The sequence below is a fragment of the Petaurus breviceps genome, unplaced genomic scaffold (assembly GCF_028583685.1).
Source record: "Petaurus breviceps papuanus isolate PSGF00001 unplaced genomic scaffold, PetGlider_PUasm1.0 229, whole genome shotgun sequence".
Classification (NCBI taxonomy): domain Eukaryota; kingdom Metazoa; phylum Chordata; class Mammalia; order Diprotodontia; family Petauridae; genus Petaurus; species Petaurus breviceps.
In genome coordinates, this window is record NW_027185903.1 from 17,657,757 (window position 1) to 17,678,169 (window position 20,413).

Sequence of the window (20,413 nt, forward strand, 5' to 3'; positions counted from 1 at the left end):
TATCTATCTATCTATCTATCTATCTATCTATCTATCTATCTATCTATATTTGGTTTTTGAAGGGGGGAAGGTAGGGCAATTGGGGTTGTGACTTGCCCAAAGTCACAGGGCTAGTTTTTTGTGTTAAGTGTCTGAGGCCAAATTTGAACTTGGGTCCTCCTGACTCCAGGGCTGGTGCTCCATTCACTGTGCCACCTAGATGCCCCTGTTTCTATATTTTTCATTTGAGGAATTTGGGATTATAATCCAAAGACATCTCTACTTCAGATGAGCCAAGGCAGTGTGGGATAGTGGTAAGAATGCTGGAGCCAGAGTTTGGTTTGATTACTACCTCTGACAATTGCTATTCATGTGATCATAAGGAGAGCTATTGAGTCCCAATTTTCTCATGTATATATTTCAGGTGGTTTTGAGCCGCATATACTCTGGTCTCACACAGACTGAGTTTCATCTTGGGGTCTGACCCTAAAAGAACATTTTTTTTCTTTCTTTTCTCACTGCCCTAACCCGGAGTTCTGTAGGAAATTTTCTAAAATTATTTATGGTATAGTTTGTTTTTGTTGTTGTCCAGTCATTTCAGTTGTGTCTAACTCTTTGTGACCCCATTTGGGATTTTCTTGGCAAAGATACTGAAGTAGTTTGACATTTTCTTCTCTAGCTCATTTTACAGATGAGAAACTGAGGCAAAGAGGGTAAAGTGACTTGCCCAGGGTCACACAGCTAGTAAGTGTCTGAGGCCAGATTTGAACTCAGGAAAATGGGTCTTCCTGATTCCAAGCCTAGTGTTCTAGCCACTGTATCACTCAGTTGCCCCAGCTTGTATGTAACTTTCTCCAAATATGGGCAGCTCCCTTTTAGGCACTGCAAGTACTAAATAGATATGGGCTGTGGGGTTGTCTGTCTCACCACACAAGAATGCATAATGTACAAAAGGATCATAGGAGCTCATGAACAGATATGGAAACACACAAAGCTTTCAAATAGGTCATTAACTTATCTCCTGAAGATAAATATATTTCAGGGACTGCTGAACAAGTATTCCTCTTCACATTGAATTTGCATCATTCAGGCCATTTACAATACAGGGAGGGTGGGCAAGGTCCAGATCTTTCTGCCGTCCCTTGCTTACTTCTCCCCTCAACTTCAAAACAAAGCTCTGCTCCTCCAGATGCAGGGGCCATAATGGCAATCTTCTTCCTTCTCCAAGAAATAGACTGAAATTTTTTTCTTCTAGGAAGCCTGTGCATGATGAATGATTGAACTCAGGGACTCTCACATTTAAGATTATTCATAAGATAGTCTCCTAAACTGGGAAAGCCCATCCATTCTCATCTCTCTCCTCTCAGGCCACATGCAGATTCATGTCTGTCTCTGCCAAATGATTTCTCAGGAACTTGGATCTCTGACCTATTCTGAGAAAAGAAAAGAGCAAAGTAGAAAACTCCAGGAACTTGAGGTCCAGGAAACTCAGGCCTGCCTCATTAAGTAAGTTCAAACAGATTGTCATGTACTTTTCCTGCAACACAACATTAACTGCTCCTGAGGAAAAGGAAGGGAGAAATGTCCTCCCCCTCCACAGAAGGAAGGTTCATTCTGCTGCACTCAAATCTGGAAAGCCCAAATTAGACAGAGAGAAACAAATGAAGGGTTCCTTGGATTCTCTCAACAAGGAGCCTGTGTGTATGCATGCCTCCTGTGGGGGAGGAGATGCCTTTCAGAGGCCTTCAGACAAAGGTCGAAGCCCTGTGGTTTCCTCAAGGTTATTGGGAATTTCATCAAATGCATCAGAGGATCCTCTAAGCAACCCACCTATTGTGGATAACAAAATTTGTCCTACCCACCACCTCCCAGAGCTATTGCAAAGAAAGTGCCTTTAACCTTGTAATCACATGAACCCGAGTTGTCATGATACAGTTTTTTGGCAGACAAAATACTGTAGCCAGAGACTTTGAAAAGGGAAAGGCCATATTTACATGGACAAATTTTTGGGACCCCACATTTGAGCTTAAAATTACTTACCTGGAAAGGAAAGCTATCTGGACCCTAGACTTCTGTTTTAAATTTCTAGCTATATGACTGAGAAATTCCATTTTCTTAAGCTGCAATTTTCATAGCGTCCAAAACAATGTTTACTGTTCTCTCAACATTTGGCTCTCCAGCAATTGTAAAATGCTAATCATGGTGCTGAACTGACATTCTTCAGTAACATCGGCATGGAGCAAAAATAGTTTGGCAGGTTCCTGGGCTATACATATTGAATGTGTTTATTTGTTTTTGCTTAAGAAACAGACAGACAAGTTAATTTCACCTCCATTTGGGACACAGAAAAGAATCAATGTTTGCCAAATAGAAAAACACAAAATTGGTAAGGGGAAAAAATTGTATTTTCAAGCTTCTAAAATGGAATTAGAAAGAAAGGATAGGGGAGAAAATTCTCTACCAAATGACTTTGGAGTATCACTCTTAAGATTGTTTGAACCTGCCACTTAAAATTCTTGTTCCTTGAAGGTTAGCAGTCCAGAGAACACATCTTGCTCCTGGCAGAGTTGGAGACATCAGTTGGAAAGGAAAAAGATTCATTCAGTTGCATGTTATATTTTAAAATCTGAAAAAATGGATAAATGAATAAAAGAGTGGGGGTGGGGGAAGTATGTAAGTGTGTGCATGTATGTACATGTGTGTGCGTTGTTTTTATAAAATCACAGATTATTGCTGGAAGGGAGTTTAGAGGCCATTTAATCAAACATTCTTATTTTGCAGATGAGGAAACTGAGGCCCGGAAAGGTTAAGTGGTGGGACCAGAATTTGTAAGAAGATCTTCTAGCTTCAATACCCATGTTCTTCCCATCCCTACCCTACAAACAAACACAGTCTTCTATGACTTAGTATCTAGAGACATATTCAGTGACCCAACAACTGGGACTGACATTGAAGTTTGGAAGCAACAAATGGAGTTTCATTAGAAATGCACACCTGTTTGAGATAAGTTTAATGGACAAGTTTAAAGACATCATCTTAATGCCCTTGGCTTCTTCCCAAGACAATGCCAAAGGGTGCTTGGGAGGTTTGTTTTCCTGAAAGCTAGAATCCAGTCATTAGACCCACAATGCTGCATTGGGATTTGGACCCCATGAAAGGTAATCTTGGTACAGGGCAAGAGTGGTATGGCCTCTGAATTCTGTAGTTTCACCAATTCTATCCCTTTGGAGCCCTAGAAATGCTATCCAGTCATATCATTCTCCTGCCCCTTCAGTTTCTCAAGGACATCTGCCAAATGACTTGCCCAGAGCTAATGAGCAAGCCAGGAGAATCCCCAGCTACCTTCAAGGTCCGTGCCTGGCGATAACTTCCTCCATGAGGCCCTCACTATCTTCCCTGTTGTTAGTGCCCCACTCCACTGATAAAATGTCTTTATCTTTTGTTTGTAAAACGTTTTTACTTACTTAACTGTGCTAATATTCTTTCCTTTATCCTATCCTCCAACAGTATATAAACTCCTTGAGGGCAGGGACTATTTAATAAGAGCTAATATTTATATAGCACTTGAAAGTTTACAAAGCATATTTATATATTTAGAGAGAGAGAGAGAGGAGGAGGAGGAGGAAAGAGAAGAAGAAGAAGAAGAAGAAGAAGAAGAAGAAGAAGAAGAAGAAGAAGAAGAAGAAGAAGAAGAAGAAGAAGAAAAAGAAGAAGAAGAAGAAGAAGGAGAAGGAGAAGGAGAAGGAGAAGGAGAAGGAGAAGGAGAAGGAGAAGAAGAAGAAGGAGGAGGAGGAGGAGGAGGAGAAGAAGAAGGAGAAGAGAAGGGGAGAGAGAGGGAGAAGAGAGAAAAAGAAAGGAAGAGAGAGGAGAGAGAGAAGAGAGAAAAAAAGAGGGAGAGAGGAGAAAGAGAGGGAGGAGAGGGGGGAGAAGATGGGGGAGAGAGAAATAGAGAGGGAGAAAGAGAGAGGAGAGAGAGAAATAGAAAGGGAAAAAGAGAGAGAAGAGAGAAAGGGGAGAGAGACAGAGGGAGAGAAAGAGAAGGGCAGAAAAAGAAGGGAGAGAGAGAGAGAGAGAGAGAGAGAGAGAGAGAGAGAGAGAGAGAGAAACGCAAGTATTTTATTAGATGAGGAAATTGAGGCTGAGAGAGGTTAAGTGACTTACACAGGGTCACACAGCTAAGGTTTGGAACAGGGTTCACTCTCAGCTCTTCCTGAGGCCAAGTCTACTGGGCCACCCAGCTGCCTAATTATTTGTTGTCTTTGCATCTCCATCACTCAGTACAATGCCAGGCACAAAGCAGATGCTTGATAAATGTTAGTGGAATAAAAAGAAGCAAAGACTAAGCAAAGGAAGCGAATGCTAGGCAGAGAGGAAACCATGTCTCCCCATAACCGTGAAGCCAGACATAAAATTCGTAGCTTCCTTAGATGATGCCTGGATCAAGGCCCAAACCCTCTCCACCTGGGAGCTCCCCCATCCTGCCCAACCAGGGTTGTTTCTAATTGTTCTTCATAATAACCATCACCACCCCCTTCCCTGCCTCACCCTAAACCAAGACCGGAAAATGGCACTTCCATCCAATCTAGCTCCCTCGAGTGCCAGCAACAAACAGAAGCAGAGGGGCTGGGGGCTCCTTTAGTGGCCTCTGATTTTATACTCTCCCAGGCTCAAGTGGGCCATCATAGTCGTGATTTTTCTTCTGTGGCGCTTTTGGACTTGAAAACCTCTCAAAAGTGCCCCCCACTCCCACCCTGCTACCCATCAGTGTTCTATTAAATGCTAGGTTGTGACTGTCTTCAATAGGAAGAGGCAGAGGGCAAATAAACAGGCAACTTCAGAACAAAACAAAAACCTGAAAAGACACTTCAGGTTGAGCTGTTTTTCCCATCGCTCAGAAAACCTCTTTATTTAGTTAAAATGAAAAAAAAAATCAAAGCCCAAGTCCTCTGTCTTTCCTCTTCATCTAGGTTTTTTGCTGCTAATTAAGAGATAGGCCCCACAATGCAGCAGGCCTGACCCAGCGGTTGAGTGAATAGCCCTTCCTCTAAGTTGTGTGTGGCTCGTAGTCTTAGGGTCCCCGCCATTGCCTCTTGAGCCCATTACCAGCTTCCTTAGTTCAAGCCACCAATGTGAATGAGGAGGAGAGTGTGTCTCATAAGAAGCAGAGAAGGCACAAGGTGGAAGAGAGTCTGGCAGAGAGACAGAAATGAACAACACTCGGGACCACAAAGGAGAGGCCTAGAAAAGTAAAATGGGGGTGCTAGCTAATAGCCAGGAGAAATGAGTTGATCAAGGAATGGGGTGCTTCCTCTATTCTCCAGCTATTGACAATGATACATTTCCTCCGGCCTCCTCTGGGGCTTTCCTACTCATCTCCCCCTCTTTTAGTCATTTTCTCCATATTGTCTCTCCCCTTCTGTCTATGGATGTGTTTAGGTCATGTCTCTCTTGACCTAAAAAAACCCAACAACTTTCTCTTAGCACTGTTGGCTTTCTCTTCATTTGTTTTTTCTTTTTTAAAGATTTAATTTTTTTCAATTAATAAAATTAATACTCTTTCTCACCTCTCCCCTCCCACTGGAAGAAAAAGAAAAGAAAACTAATATAAACAAAAATATACACAATCAAACAAAACAAATTCCAACATTGGCTATGTCTCATTCTGCATTGTAAATCCATTCCTGTGCCGTCAGGATCATTCCTCTGGAATCCTGGTTGGTCATTGCATTGGCAAGAGTCCTTAGCTCTTACAAAATTGATTATTTTTACAATGTTGTTTTTATTATATAAATTGTTCTTCTGGTTTTCTTTATTTCTTTCTACATTAGTTCCTATAAGTCTTTCAAGGTTTCTTTGAAAATGTCCCTTTTATCATTTCTCTTGGCACAAAAGTATTCCATTATATTAATATACCATCATTCATCAACCCATTCATCCTGCAAATTTCCTTCTTCCTTGGCTTCCATGACCCTATGCTCTCTTTAATTTTTTTTCCTATTTCTCCAACCATTTTCTCCACCTGCTATACTGGCTCTTCTTTTTGTGAGTATTTCCCAAGATTTTACCCTCAACCTTCTGCTTCCTAAATATTCCTATAGTCCTTCCCTCTATAATCTTATTTGCTGTCATGGTTTTAGCATTAACCATTTAACATCCCTCCGGTTATATCTAGTATATGTGGGACTGCACTACAGGGGAGGGTACATGTATATACAATTTCCATCCCTCCTCCCTCCTCTGAGGTCCAGCCCTGCAGTTCCCACTTCTTGATGGACATCAGCGGACTTCAAGACATCCATTCCAGTGCCTTATCTCTGCTGAGAGCAAAGCAATTTAAAAACTCGTCTTGTCTTTATTGATGTTGTTTGTCCTTTGTTCTTGAAGAGAACCAATGGCATCAGGAGGGTGATATCTTGACTTGCAAGTGAATTAGATTTAAGTGAGGTAGGGCTGCTCAAAGTCACCAGCCCCACCCTCTCCTCCAGAGTCATTGGGAGTCCAGTGGCAAGAAATAAGTCCAGATATTGGGAATGGCCCAGGCTTGCCTTTGTAACCCATAACCTAGAACTGCTGCTCTAAATTTACAAAGACTGGTTCAGGCTTAGAAGATTCCTACTACTAATAATAAGGAACTTGTATATGGTACTTACTATGCACCAAGAGCTGTGTTATGTGCTTCACAATTATTCTCTCATTTTGTCCTCATAAAATTCCTGGGAGATGAGTGTTATTATTATCCCCATTTTACAAATGAGGAAACTAAGGCAAACAAAGGTTACGTGACTTGCCCAGGGTCACACAACTAGTAAGTGTCTGAGGTTGGATTTGAACTCAGGTCTTCCTGAATCTTAGAATTCTTTTGGCTCATTCCCTATTTCAAGGTTTCACTTGAAAATTTTGAATTCAGTTCATGTTTAAGTCTCTATATAAAAGAAAAAGTAGTTTTTTTTAAAAAAATAACTTCCATGCAAGTACTTGGCTAACACAACACTGAACATAGAACAAGATTTCAAAGGACTTGTGGTCTACTCCATAAAGAGCCAAGATAACTCCTTCCATCTTGGGTGAGTCCCACCTCCCCAGGGATCCATTCATACAGACCTGCCCAGTTATAATTCTATTTGGGGTGGGTTCCTTCTCTGAAAAGAAAAAAGCATGGGGGATTGCTAAAGTGTAAAGTCCTTCCAGGGAGCCCTACCCCCCACCACCAGTAGAAGAGAAATTCATCCCTTATCAAGACAAAATTATTAGTGCCAGACCAAAGGTCTTACCTATGTTAACCTAAGTCTCACATATACTAGCTATACCCAGAGGAATGTAATAGCTAAAACCACGGCAGCAAAAAAAAGTCCCATTTTTTTTAAAGAAGAAGAGAATGGTCTCTGAAAACTGAAGTTAACCTTACATACAAAATTTATATAACACAATTACAAAATATTCTTCACAGAAATAAAGGAAAAGATAAATTATTATTGGGATAACCTCTGCTAAAGACTGAATCATGTGAATATAATAAAGAATAAAAATACTACCTGAATTAACATAAATATAATAATATATAGATAGATGTATTTATTATTTTTTGGAAGCAATTCAGGGCTAAGTGACTTGCCCAGGGTCACACAACTACTAAGTGCCTGAGGCCAGATTTGACCTCAAGTTCTTCTGACTTTAAGGCCAGTGTTCTGTCCACTGTGCAGACCTGACTAAGGCATTTGATACTGTTAGTCATGAGGGCTTATGGAAAATTATGTCAAAATTTGGTTGCCTGGAGAAATTCATCAGTATTGCACATCAATTTTCATGACAGCATGCTTGTCCAGGTTCTAGATAACGAACAATGCTCTCATGCTTTCCTAGTCACCAGTGGAGTGAAATAAGACTGTGTACTTGCACCCATGCTTTTTAGCATAATGTTTTCAGCCATGTTGTCAAATACTTTCAATGGGGATGAACACAGCATCAAGGTCAGCTACCACACTGATGGCAAATTCTTCAACTTGTAAAAGCTACAAGCTAAGACCAAAGTGGAGGGAGTGTTGGTGCATGACTTTCTGTTTGCAAATGATTGGGCACTCAATGCAGCCACTGAAGCTGAGATGCAACAGAGGACAGATCATTTCTTTGCTGTTTAAGCTAATATTGACCCAACACCAAGGAAACACAGGCGCGCTATCAGCCACAACACCACCATCCATACATAGAATCATCATTTACAGCAAAGGGAGAAATTTTGAATGCTGTAGATAAGACATATAATTAATATATAGCACTAAATAGTGCTCTATGACTCAAGTTACCAAGTGAATGCTTTTTTAAAATTAGGCAAAATGGTAAAATTTGGAAGAACAAAATATCTAGAATCTCAAGGGAAAAATACCTAGAAAAAGTAGAAATTAAAGGAAACGAAGGAAAAAAAATCTATTAAGTGCCTACTAGGTGCCAAGCATTTTACAAATATTATCTCAGTTGACCTTCACAGCAATCCTGGGAAGTCAGTGCTGTTATGATCCCCACTTTATAGTTGAGGAAACTGAGGAAGACATAGGTGAAATGACTTGCCCAGGGTCACGCAGCTAGGACATATCTGAGGCTAGATTTGAACTCAAGTCTTCCTGCCTGCAGACCTCTATACACTGGGCCACCCAACTGCCTCCAAAGTAGAAAAGACTTTCCTCTGAGCCTTAGAAAGTCAATTGTAAAGAGTCTAGAACCTTCCCTCCCCCTTCAAGTGAGCAAGCCTCCCTTCAGCTACTTGTACATGTCCTGTGGTTTGTGATACTATTCTCAGTGGGAATGTAGGGTTCACTCCACCATAAACTATGCCTTTATGCTCTATTGAAAGTGATGCTTCTCTGCTCTAATGATGTTATCTTCCATTCCAAAGGGCATTAGGAAGTCTTCTTCCTTGCTAATTGGCTCTCCTTCCACATATGCTTCACTCTACCGCTGGCACTGTGATCCACAGTTAGCACTGTGGGTCATGGTTTTCTACCTCTCCTCTAGGTTAGTTCAATGACTTTCTTTTCTCAACATCTCTCCAGCTGTTTCTCAGTTGTTCATCTATGGGCCTTAACTCAATATTCCCTGCTCTTCCCCAAAAGAGGATGCCAATCTTCAAGCACCAGGACCATTGATATTCCATCAGAATCTTAGCTAACAGGGTTACAGCTCTTTCATGCCCAGGACGAGCATGCCTATAGGCTCCTAAAAGTTCTATCATTCTTAATCAGAGGTCCACAGCTCTACTATCTAATGTTTACAGCTTTGGAAATTCCTCTTTCTTGGATCACTTCACAACTTCCTATTTTTCCTCCTAATCAATTCATGCCAAATACAGCTGTCCTCTTTACAGCCTCTCCCTCCCAGTGCTTTGGTGGTGTATTCCTCACTCAGCCAGCTAATCACACTGAGTCTTTCTGAGATTTAGAAGGCACTTTCATCGTCTGTTTTAATTGAAAACTTTTTTTTTGGTTATTTTATTTTGATATTTTATTTTTAACCTTTTTAAAATTTAGAGCCCCAAATTTGGAGTCCCAGTCTCTCTCACTTCAGCCTCTCCCCCACCCATTGAGAAGGGAAGTAATATGATGCCTGTTATATATGTGAAGTCATGCAAAACATATTTCCATATTAGTCATTTCTTTCTCTTTCCATGTGCCTTTCCACCTCCTACCTTTCTCTGTAGCAGATAGTTAAGGTGATGAAAATTATAAAAAAAACTGCTTCTTGTTGCTCTCCCAAGAGTGAGGTGGGGCAGGGGAAGGAGAGAAAAAAATCAATGCCCTGATTCCATAAAGTTTTGCCTGTCTTCTCCAAGCCTTAGTCCAACTTCCTGAGTTTGAGTCAAAGACATTCTGAAACAAGGAAGACAAAGAGGCTCTTGCAATTTTATTAATCCTGAAAATTAAAAATTATTTAAAGATGGCTTCTCTAAATAGTTTTTTAATATACATATTTTATCTTGAATATACATATTTTGAATATATATTTAAAAACACTTTAAATACACATGCTCAAGTACTAAAAAAGGCCCTTTTAGAAAAATTATTTTTTTATTTTTTTGCTTTTTGGAGGGGCAATTGGGGTTAAGTGACTTGCCTAAGGTTACACAGCTAGTAAGTGTTAAGTATCTGAGACTGGATTTGAACTCAGGTCCTCCTGACTCCAGGGCTGGTGCTCTATTCACTGTACCTAGCCGCTCCAAGGTCCCTTTTTTTTTTTAAACAAGGGAAGAGAATGGTCTTTGAAAACTGAAGGCCGGTGATTTTGACTTCGACTCCTAGCAAAATTCTAGAGCATAAGATTAACTTGATTTGTGAAATGATAAAGAAGCAAAGATGACCAAGAATGAGTGTGCTTTTATCAGGAACAGGTCATGCTAGACTAAGCTCATTTCCTTTTTTGATGGGATAACTAGATACAAGAATCCTCTGATGCTTCATTTTAGCACGAAGTCAACCCTGGGTTCTTACAGGTTAATGGATCATATGCTCTATCATTCTTACTATGTCTATTTTCTGAGTCTTCTCCTAGCATAAAAACAAACAAACAGGCCCTCACAAATAAGCTGGCCGCTAGGTCATGAGTTCTTTGACATGGCAACCCGTTGGAAGAACAGAGATTGTGTTGCTTTCAGAGATGCTTACTAGAGGCAGGGATATAGAACAAATGAGGCCCGAGGTCAGCTGTTCCACTGCCTCTACTGCCCTTTTCAGTCTTGCTCCTAGATGATTTGCATGGCAACCAAGAGCATTCTAGAGATTGAAAAGAACCTTGTTGGCAGTTGTGCCAGGTAGAGTCCTCAGGCTGAATCTAGTAAGATGAAATGTAATAGAAATAAATGTGAAGCTATATTCGTATTTAAAATATTAATGTCATAAGTATAGGATAGGGAGAAGAGACACAGTTCCTATAGAAAAGATCCAAGACTTTAGTAGACTCCAGGTTCCCTATGTGTCAATGTTATGACATGGCAACCAAAAAGAGCTAATGCTGTCCTGATACACATTACAAGAGGCATAATGCTTACTTACAGCAAGGGAAACGATAGCTCTATTGTGGTCAAATCACATATGGAATACTATCCTTGGTTCCGAGAGCCACGTTTTAGGAGGGACATAGACAAACTGGAGTATATCCTGAAGAATACAATAATGAGAGCAAAAGGACTAGAAACTCTGCCATCTGTGGACTGGATGAAGGAACTGGGAAAACCTGAAGAAAAGGAGACTTAGGGATGGCATGACGGTTACCTTCAAATATTTGAAAGACTGTTGAGTGCAAGAGAGATTTGTTCTGCTTGGCCCCAGAGGGTAAAACCAGTTGCAATGGCAAAAGATGTTTGGAAGCAGATTTAAGCCAAGTAGAATTTAACTGAGCTTCCTAACACTTGCACATATCTAAGAATAGAACTGGCTGCCTTGGATGGTGGGGAATTCTGCCTCATTGGATTGACCATTTGTCATTGCTGCTGGTCAGACATAAGTTGGACTACTTGGCCTCTGAGTTCCTTCCTAATGCTAACATGCTTTCATCTTTGCCCCTCCTCTCTCACTTCCCATATTTCATTAATCTCCAAATTTTGTTGCTTTTATTGCAATTATATCTGCAATATCTATTTCCTCCTTCCCGTGCCTACTGCTATCACCCTAGTTCTGGCTCTTTTTACCTATTTCAATAGCCCAGTAGCCGATCTTTCTTCCTATAGTCTCTCTACTGTGAGAGGAACTCTTCTAATGGCAACAGGTGTCACTATGTCCCTTCCAGCTCTAAGATTTTCTCAACTAAGCCTTATTTTTCTTGTCTTAGCTTCCCCATTGCCGAAAATGTTCTAGGCAACAGAACCACTTAATTCCCTGAGCACACCTGTGAATTCCAGTTCTTAGCATGGGGTATCTGGCACATAGTAGGTGCTTACTAAATGCTGATTACCCGAATCCTTCACCTATGTGTCGATGTTCGGTTGTTCAGTTGTCATTTGAATGCCTTCCCAGCCTGCTTCCTCCACACCATCTCTAGACATCCTATTTATCCTTCAGGATCCAGCTCTAAGGTTACCTCCCCCATGAAGTCTCCCCTGATGCCCACTGCTGGAAATCTCTCTGTATCCCTGACCTTCTATAGTACTACATTCATGTCTCTCCTGTGACCCTTTTCACATTCCACCTTGTATTATAGCTTTGGGTATATTTGTCCTATTACTAATTTGTAAACTTGAGAGGTAGGGACCAATTCCTAGTTAAGTAGTTAAGGAAGTATTAACATAAGAAGTCCAAAAAGAATCCCCAAACCCAATTTTAGCCAATTTTCCCCAACATTCTCCCCACCCTCCCCAAGAAGTTATTAATTGGAGTTACCAACAACAACAGAGTTTGGTTTGAAAATGCCCTCTGCAGATACAAATGTGTAACTCATTTGTACTTTATATTCTTAAAGAGCTATCTAAGAAATTAAGTGACCTGTCCATGGTTACTTAGGCAGTATGTGTTAGAGAAACACTGAAAAGGAAATGTATGCTTCTAGAGGCAGTGTAGCAGAGTGGATAGAGAATAAGTTAGAAAGATCATAGAATTGTAGATTTAAATCTGACTTTAAATTAGGGGCCCTGGGTTCAAGTCTCAGTTGTTTAACTTACTATTCCTGTGACCTTGGGTCAGTCACTTAACCTCTGGGAGTCTGTTTTCTTGTTTGTAAAATAAGGGAAGAAGATTAGGTGACTGTGAGCTTCCTTTCAACTTTAAATCTATTATTCTAGTCCTGCCTCCTATACTTATTAGTTGTGTGACCATGGGCAAGTCATTCAAACTCTCAAGTTTGCAAGCTGTTTGAAAATATGTTATGGATGAGTTGCAGATATACATCAATGGAAGGAGTTTCTGCACCAGTTCTTCTCTACATCGATGAGGAAATCAGAAGTCTTGAGATTAGATAGATAAATAGACAGACAGACAGATAGATAGATAGACAGACAGATATAGACAGACGGACGGAAGGACGGACGGACGAGTGAGTGGGCAGGCAAATGGATGGATGGGTAGATAGATAGATAGATAGATAGATAGATGGATGGATGGATGGATGGATGGATGGATGGATGGATGGACAGATATACATAGATAGATGGATGATAGATCGATCGATAGGAAGAAAGATAGATGGACGGACGGACAGACAGACAGATAGTTAGATGGATGGATAGGTATAGATTGATGATAGATAGATAGGAAGACAGATATAGATAGATGGATGATAGACAGACAGACAGAAAGATAGATGTATATGTATACATATATGTATGTGTGTATATCACACACATGCATGCACACGTGTGTGCAATCAATCAATAAACACTTATCAAATGTCTACTGTAGGCCAGGACTAGTGCTAGGAGCCAGGGACATAGAGATAGAAATGAACAGCCCCTGCTCCCAAGGAGCTTACATCCAACTGGGTGAAAGAGCTTGTGTGTTTATGGTTATCCACATATACATGCACATATGTAGGTATACACAAATAACACCCAAAATAGATACAAGGTAATCTGAATTCAATTTGTATTTTTACTAACCTTTGGTTTCTTTTGTGGTCCTATGTATATTATATTATACAATTGAAAACAGATTTCTGAGAAAGGGTCCATAGGCTTTGCTAGACTGCCAAAGGGGACCAACGACATAGAAAAAAGGTTAAGATTCCTTGATTGTAGAATGTGATGCTTGAGCTGAATTTTGAAATGAATAAGGGATTCTAAGAAACTGAGGTGAAGAGAAAGTCCATGCTAGGCATGGAATGTCAGATGGAATGTTCCATAAGAGGAATAGCATGGAGGCCAAAAAGCTGAACCATAGGATGTAGGAAAGGCAGCGATATTTAATAAGACTGGAAAGGTAGATTGGGGTCAAGTTGTAAAGGTCTTTAAATACCAAATACATAAGTGTGCATGTATAAATACACATACATACACACATCTACATATATACACACATGCATGTATGCATATATACACCTAGATGTTTAAATGTAAAACACAGATGTGTATATATATTTGTGTGTATAGTAAATACATAAACATATATGTGCACATATATATTGCATTTATATACATGCTTATTTATGTACATGCTTATATCTATGGCATTTAAAGATTTTTGCAAATTGGCCCCAGTCTGTCAACCTACATATACACATATATATATATATATGTATACATATACATGAATTTTTACAGTTCATATAAATGCATGTCTCCACACATATAGCTATATTAATCAAAAGGCACTTATTATGCAGCTGCTATGTACCAGATATTTTTTTAGACCCTGGAGATACAAAGACAAATATAAAACATTTCCTAATTCAAGGACCTTGTGTGTGTGGCCTGGTAGGGGTCTATCTCCAGACCCCAATTAATCACAGACATCTCAATTGAATCATTCAGTCAAAACTCAACTAGATATGAATAAGTCCTTGATAAATATAAAAGGGTCATAGGAACATTGTATCATTGGATTAAAGCCAATGATGCCACATGATTGTTTGAAGAGAATCAGTCATACTTTGTGTGGCTATGGATAAAACAGCTGGCCTGTCTGGGCTAGTTGAGTGCTGGTTGAATCCAGTAGTGAAGAGGCAATTGTCCAAAAGACAGGAAACTCTCATACCACAATCACACCCATCTCCCCCCACTGACTACATGACAATACTTTCCTTTTTTGTTTTTTGGGGTTTTTTTTTGCTTTTTGGAGTGGGGAAAGTAGGGCAGTTGGGGTTAAGTGATTTGCCCAAGGTCACATGGCTAGTAAGTGTTAAGTGTCTGAGGTGGATTTGAACTCAGGTCCTCCTGACTCCAGGGCTGGTGCTCTATTCACTGCACCGCCCCCATACTTTGAATTTTGAAAGATCAGAAGGTCTGGAGTTCCCATTAGGGTAACTAGAAGCATCCACTGAGCCAGGAGCAATGTCTCCTGAGCAGCAGTGGATGACAGCACCATCTGCACCAGAAACTGAGAGACATACCAAGAACAGAACAAACATACAAGCAGCTCTAGGATTCTATAAGGGCACTTACCCTTAGAGCCAAATATAGAGTTGTACTTAATGGGAACTTCAAGAGACTCTACAAAGGTGGCGGAGATGGGGGCAAGGGAGGAAGAAGAACTTCCAGGAGCCAGGTCCTGTGAATCTGTCCTTTGGCCACACTCATTCTTCCCAAGTACCTTGTGTGTGCAAAAAGAGACTGCACCCCTAGATGAGAGGATACTTCTGTAACAATTGTCTTTGCTATACCTGATTAGTAAATATTCTTTCTAAAAGTTAATTTATTCTGACTGATAATCAAATGTAAATACACTGATGGGGGCTTCTGAACAATAATACTAGAAAACTCAGCTCCTCGTGTTACCCCTGGAATCCTGAGGGGAGTTGTAGTCAGTTGATTTATGATGATGTGGCCTGTCAAAATGAGTGGGAGTTGAGACAGAAGCACCATTAGGGTGTGTGCATGTGTACATATTTATGTATTATGTATGTTATATAACTGTCTTACATGGCATTTTTAGATAGAGATGGACAACCTAACTTCAGAAATATTGAGAGTCCCAGTTCAGTCCTGCAGAAAGCAGTTTATGTAAAAATAGGTTTGAAAGGAGAAATACCCAAGCACCTCGATTTGATACTATTGATAATCTAACTTGAAAGGGCAGGTTCTTTGGGATCCAAAGGCAGGATCTGGGGTGAGGGGAAGGGGTAATCTGCCCAACTCCAACTGTATCTATCCAATTTTGCTCTCACAGCAGCCTATTTCTGGCCATCTCTAGCACTTGCTTGTTCCTGGGATTCCTTTTATCAGTGAACCCACAGTGCTTGACCCAGACCAGCTTGACCTCTCAGGCTGCTACCTTGGCTGCCCACTCCCCACATTGGTCCTCAAGCACCAAAAGCTTTGCGGGGAGGGGGGGGACGGGGGGGGGCAGAAGGGGTAGGTTGCAGCCCATAATGCTGATAAATCAGCAGGAAAATAGGAAGCTACCCATGTTCTAGCAGGAATCTGTATCAGTGATGACCAAAGATACCTTTGATAGCATGGACCAGCCTTGAAGCTGGAATGCAGGTTGTGAAATTCCCAGGAAAGACCCACAAGCATAGGGCAAGAGGAAAGCATTGTCTTCACTGACTTGCAGCTCCTATCCGGTAAAAACCGCTCCAAATAAGATTGCAGCTCTTTGGCCACTGCCCCCAGGACTTCTCCCTTGCTCCTGTCTTCCAGCCTTCTTCCTGCCAACCTGGGACTTGCATTGTCTTTGTTTCAATCCCCAGTGGGTAAGGGAGGCAGCAGAGAGGTGCCCATATTACCATCCTGAGCTGTTGCCCCGTTTTCACTCCAAATCACTCCTTCAAGTTAAAATTCCCAGGTCAAGCTCACTTGCCTCCACCTGCACCCTCCTAGGTTCTCTCCCTTATCCATTTAAATAAGAGACCTCCAGCAAATGCTGAGTAATTAACTGTACACAATTGCTAAGGGGCCAATCAATGCATCCCTCTGTGCGGCCACAAACTCTTATGCCGTTCTGGTCACAGACAATCAGATTAAGTGTCCTATCACCCAGGATTGATCAGATTAGCGGGCATGTGGCTATTCATTAATTGCGTTTTCTCCCGGAGCCCTTTTCAATCCTATTTGGGGCATCAAAAGCAAACCCAAATAGGACATTTTTATCCTTTCTCATGTATAATGTGCTGGCTTTGCAAAACACCACCGATGAGAAAAAGGTCAATGCAATATTTAATTTTTTTTTTTTGGAAAAAAATCATTTAAAGGCAGACGTTTTTCAAGCAACATTAGCTTTATTAAAAAAAAAAAAAAGGCTGCTAGGCTCCCTATTCTCACGCTGCTTTAACAAACTCAAGCAACTATTGGTGCATTTTCCTGGAGTTCTTCTATGACTGGCCTTTCTTGTGCTCCCATTGACCAGAGGAGATAAAATATAAACTCCATATCCTGGCATTCAAGACCCTCCATAATCTGGCTGCAACTGAATAATAAATAGCTAGTGTCTATATAGAGCTTTAAGGTTCACAAAGCATGTTACAAATATTACCACATTCTATCCTTACAACAACCTTGGGAGGTATTATTATTATCCTCATTCTATAGATAAGGTAAGTGAGGTAGGGAGAAGGTAAATGTTTTGCCCAGAGTCACATGTCTAGTAAGTGTCTGAGGTCATATCTGAAATGGGGTCTTTCTGACTCCTGTTCATGGTGTCAGCTAACTGCCTTACACACACACACACAAACACACACACTTTTATTACATATTTTTATTTCCACATTGTTCCATATCTTATATTTATATATTTTGGTATTTTATTATATATTATATTGTGGACATGAGCTCTGTAATGACCATACAGGGGAGCAAGACAATGAAGTTACACAACAACCAGTCATTTAGAAGGATTTCTGAGGCTCAGAGCTACTTGACATACCAGTGATCCTTTGTGTGTGAACTCTAACTGAATCTGGAGATGCCTGTAGCTGCCAGAAACCACAGGACCAGCCTTGGTCGGCCCAAGGACAACCTTGAGCAGAAGCTACAGACGTAGCAGTTAAAGGACTTTCTAAATGTTCTTCTGACTAGAGTATTGTGTCTACAGATGTCCTCTCCCTTAACCCCTGCTCCTCATCCAAAACAGAACAGAGGTTCTCAAACTTATCTAGCCTACCACCCCCTTAAAAAAAATTACTTGGGGTGGCTAGGTGGTGCAGTGAATAGAGCACCAGCCCTGGAGTCAGGAGTACCTGAGTTCAAATCTGGCCTTAGACACTTTACACTTACTAGCTGTTTGACCTTGGGCAAGTCACTTAACCCCAATAGTCCTGCCTTAACCACCCCCCAAAAAAAAATTGCTCAGAGTCTCCCTGGAAATCTTTAGCCCTTTAGGAATTTTTAAAATTGCATCATTTAAAAAATATAAAATACATATTTTTGAATGATGCAATTTTACAAAATTATAAAATATATTAAAATGACATATTTTAGATCTAATAATTTGTGGGGGTTTTCTGCATTGAAATTTGATGACACAATATAGCATCATGTAACCATACAGTATTATATTGTAAACAAGTCGTTACATACACATATTCCTGCTAATACATGTTGGATTTCCCAACAATGCATGACATGCCCCCCCCCTTGTTAAGTACTTGCTTGTTAAGATCTATTGGTAGATCTGACCACTGATGGGTTATAACTTGCATTTTATGTGTTTATTTGGAAAATAATGTAATCACTACACTCTTGTACACAACAGATGAAACATATATGAATGGTTTTCCAAAATTTTTTTATCTTCTCTTCTTTCCTTATGCTCCCTCTGCCCCCTTATTTTTATTCAACACCCTACAATTGCACCCAAGGTTACTACTGTCTCCCTGGATAGTTCCAGTGCCCCCCAGGGGAAATCTCTATGCAGTGGATAGAGCACAGCCTGGTGCCAGGAAGATTCATCTTCTTGTGTTCAAATTTGGCCCCAGACACTTACTAGCTGTGTGATCCTGAGCAAGTCATTTAACCCTGTTTGCTTCAGTTTCCTCAGCTGTATAATGAGCTGGAGAAGGAAATGACAAACCCCTCCAGTACCTTAGCCAAGAAAACTCCAAATGGGGTGACGAAGAGTCAGATGTGAAAAAAAAATGAAAAACGAGCCTTCTAATCTAGTTCCTCCCTCATTAACAACTAACTGATTCCTTAGTTGAGGATGAAGTTCCTTCCTTATACTCTCCCTATCACAGTGACGCTAATGCCCCTGATGATGATGTATACATTCTATTCTCCCTTCCTGACTGCCAGCTCCCTTGCCCATTCCTACCTCAACCTTCCGCTCATACTCCAGACCTACTCGCCCCTTCCTCTGTCCTTCTATCTTAGACCTCTTCCTTTCTCACTAGCTCTACCTTTTGGCACTCATGAGTTCTAACTCCCTTAATACCCTGTCTAGCACTGGCTAGAGTTTCTCTTATGCCCCTTGACTCGCTGTTCCTCGTATGGAAGAATGGGAACATTCTTTGCTATTCTAAATACTCATTGCTGTTTTCTAACTCCCCCTCTACCCCCATCACTCAACCGCCCCTAACCCTGCTCTTTATCATTGCCTGGACCTCTATTTCCTCCATCTCTAAGTTCTTTCCCAGGCCATTACCCCTGAACTGGCTACACTATTCTCTCCTCCCCTTCCCTAATTAACCGCTGGGCAAACTAATTCAACTTCAAACTATCCTCTACTATTGAATCCCTTGACCCTTGTCCAATCACTGATCATACCTTGTCAAGCCTCAAACCTCAATTACTCCAACTTTATATTTGTGTGCTATTGAATGAAGAAATCATAAAACTTTGCTAATGGGATCCACTACAAATTTACGTTACCTAATTTCAACCAGGCTCTCACTGCAGCAATCATTATATTCTTCTCTGATTAATTTCCCTCTCCATAGCTGTTGTTCTAAACCTTCTCATTCCTCCTCAAGCCTTCCAGGACATCACTCCACCTCCTTCCTTTGAGGATTGCTGATGGCCCTTCTCTGTGCAAAAGCTAACTCTTACAATATGCATCCTTGGGACCCTCCCCTTTCATCTTCTCCAGTATTTTGTCCAAATTACCATCCCTTTTCTTTTTTCTCTTCAATCATTCCCTATTTATTGGCTTCTTCCATGTTGCACAATAAAATACACCTGTGTGTCCCCATCCTTAAAATAACCTCCCTTGGGGCAGCTAGGTGGTATAGTAGATAGAGCACTGGTCCTGAAATCAGGAGGACCTGAGTTCAAATCCAGACTCAGATGAGACACTTGACACTTACTAGCTGTGTGACCCTGGACAAGTAACCCCAACTGCCTCACCAAAACAACAACAATGACAACAACAACAGCAAAACCCTCTTGTTTCTGACATCCCTTCTACCTATAATCTTAGTTGTGCCTCTTCTGCTTAAATTCCTTGAGGAGCCCGTCTATGCTAGGAGCTTTCATTTGTCCTCCCAGCACTGTCTTCTCAATTCTCTCTCTGCAGTCTGGTTTCAGGTCTCATCATTCAAATGAAACTACTCTCCCTGAAGTTACCAATGACCTCTTAATTGCCAAATCAATGGCCTTTCCTCCATCTTCATCCTTCTTGACCTTTGTAGCATTTGACACTGTTGATCATTCTCTCCTGGATTTTCTCTCCTCCCTTGGTTTTCATGACAATGCTCTCTTATTATTCCCCTCTTATCTGTCTGCCTTCTCCTTTGCTGATTCTTCATTCATGTCAGATCCCCTAATTGTGGGTGTCTTCCAAGGCTCTGTCCCTGGCCCTCTTCTCTTTTCCCTCTAAGCTATCTGACTTGATGACCTCCGCAGCTCCCACGGGTTCAATGATTATCTTTGCAG

The 20,413-nt window shown here is 40.8% G+C and overlaps 1 long non-coding RNA gene across 2 annotated transcripts in view; it reads right to left on the reverse strand.

Annotated features, from left to right (window-relative positions):
- The window catches only part of LOC138167261 (uncharacterized), a 53,870-nt gene that overhangs the window by 17,259 nt on the left and 16,198 nt on the right, over window positions 1-20,413 (reverse strand). Inside the window, exon 4 of one of the 2 annotated variants that reach the window (XR_011169841.1) lies at window positions 548-1,412. The exons of the other annotated variant lie outside the window; for it this stretch is intronic. This is a non-coding gene — a long non-coding RNA (uncharacterized lncRNA). Of the gene's footprint in view, window positions 1-547; window positions 1,413-20,413 lie in introns of those variants that run through there. 2 annotated transcript variants of the gene reach the window in all.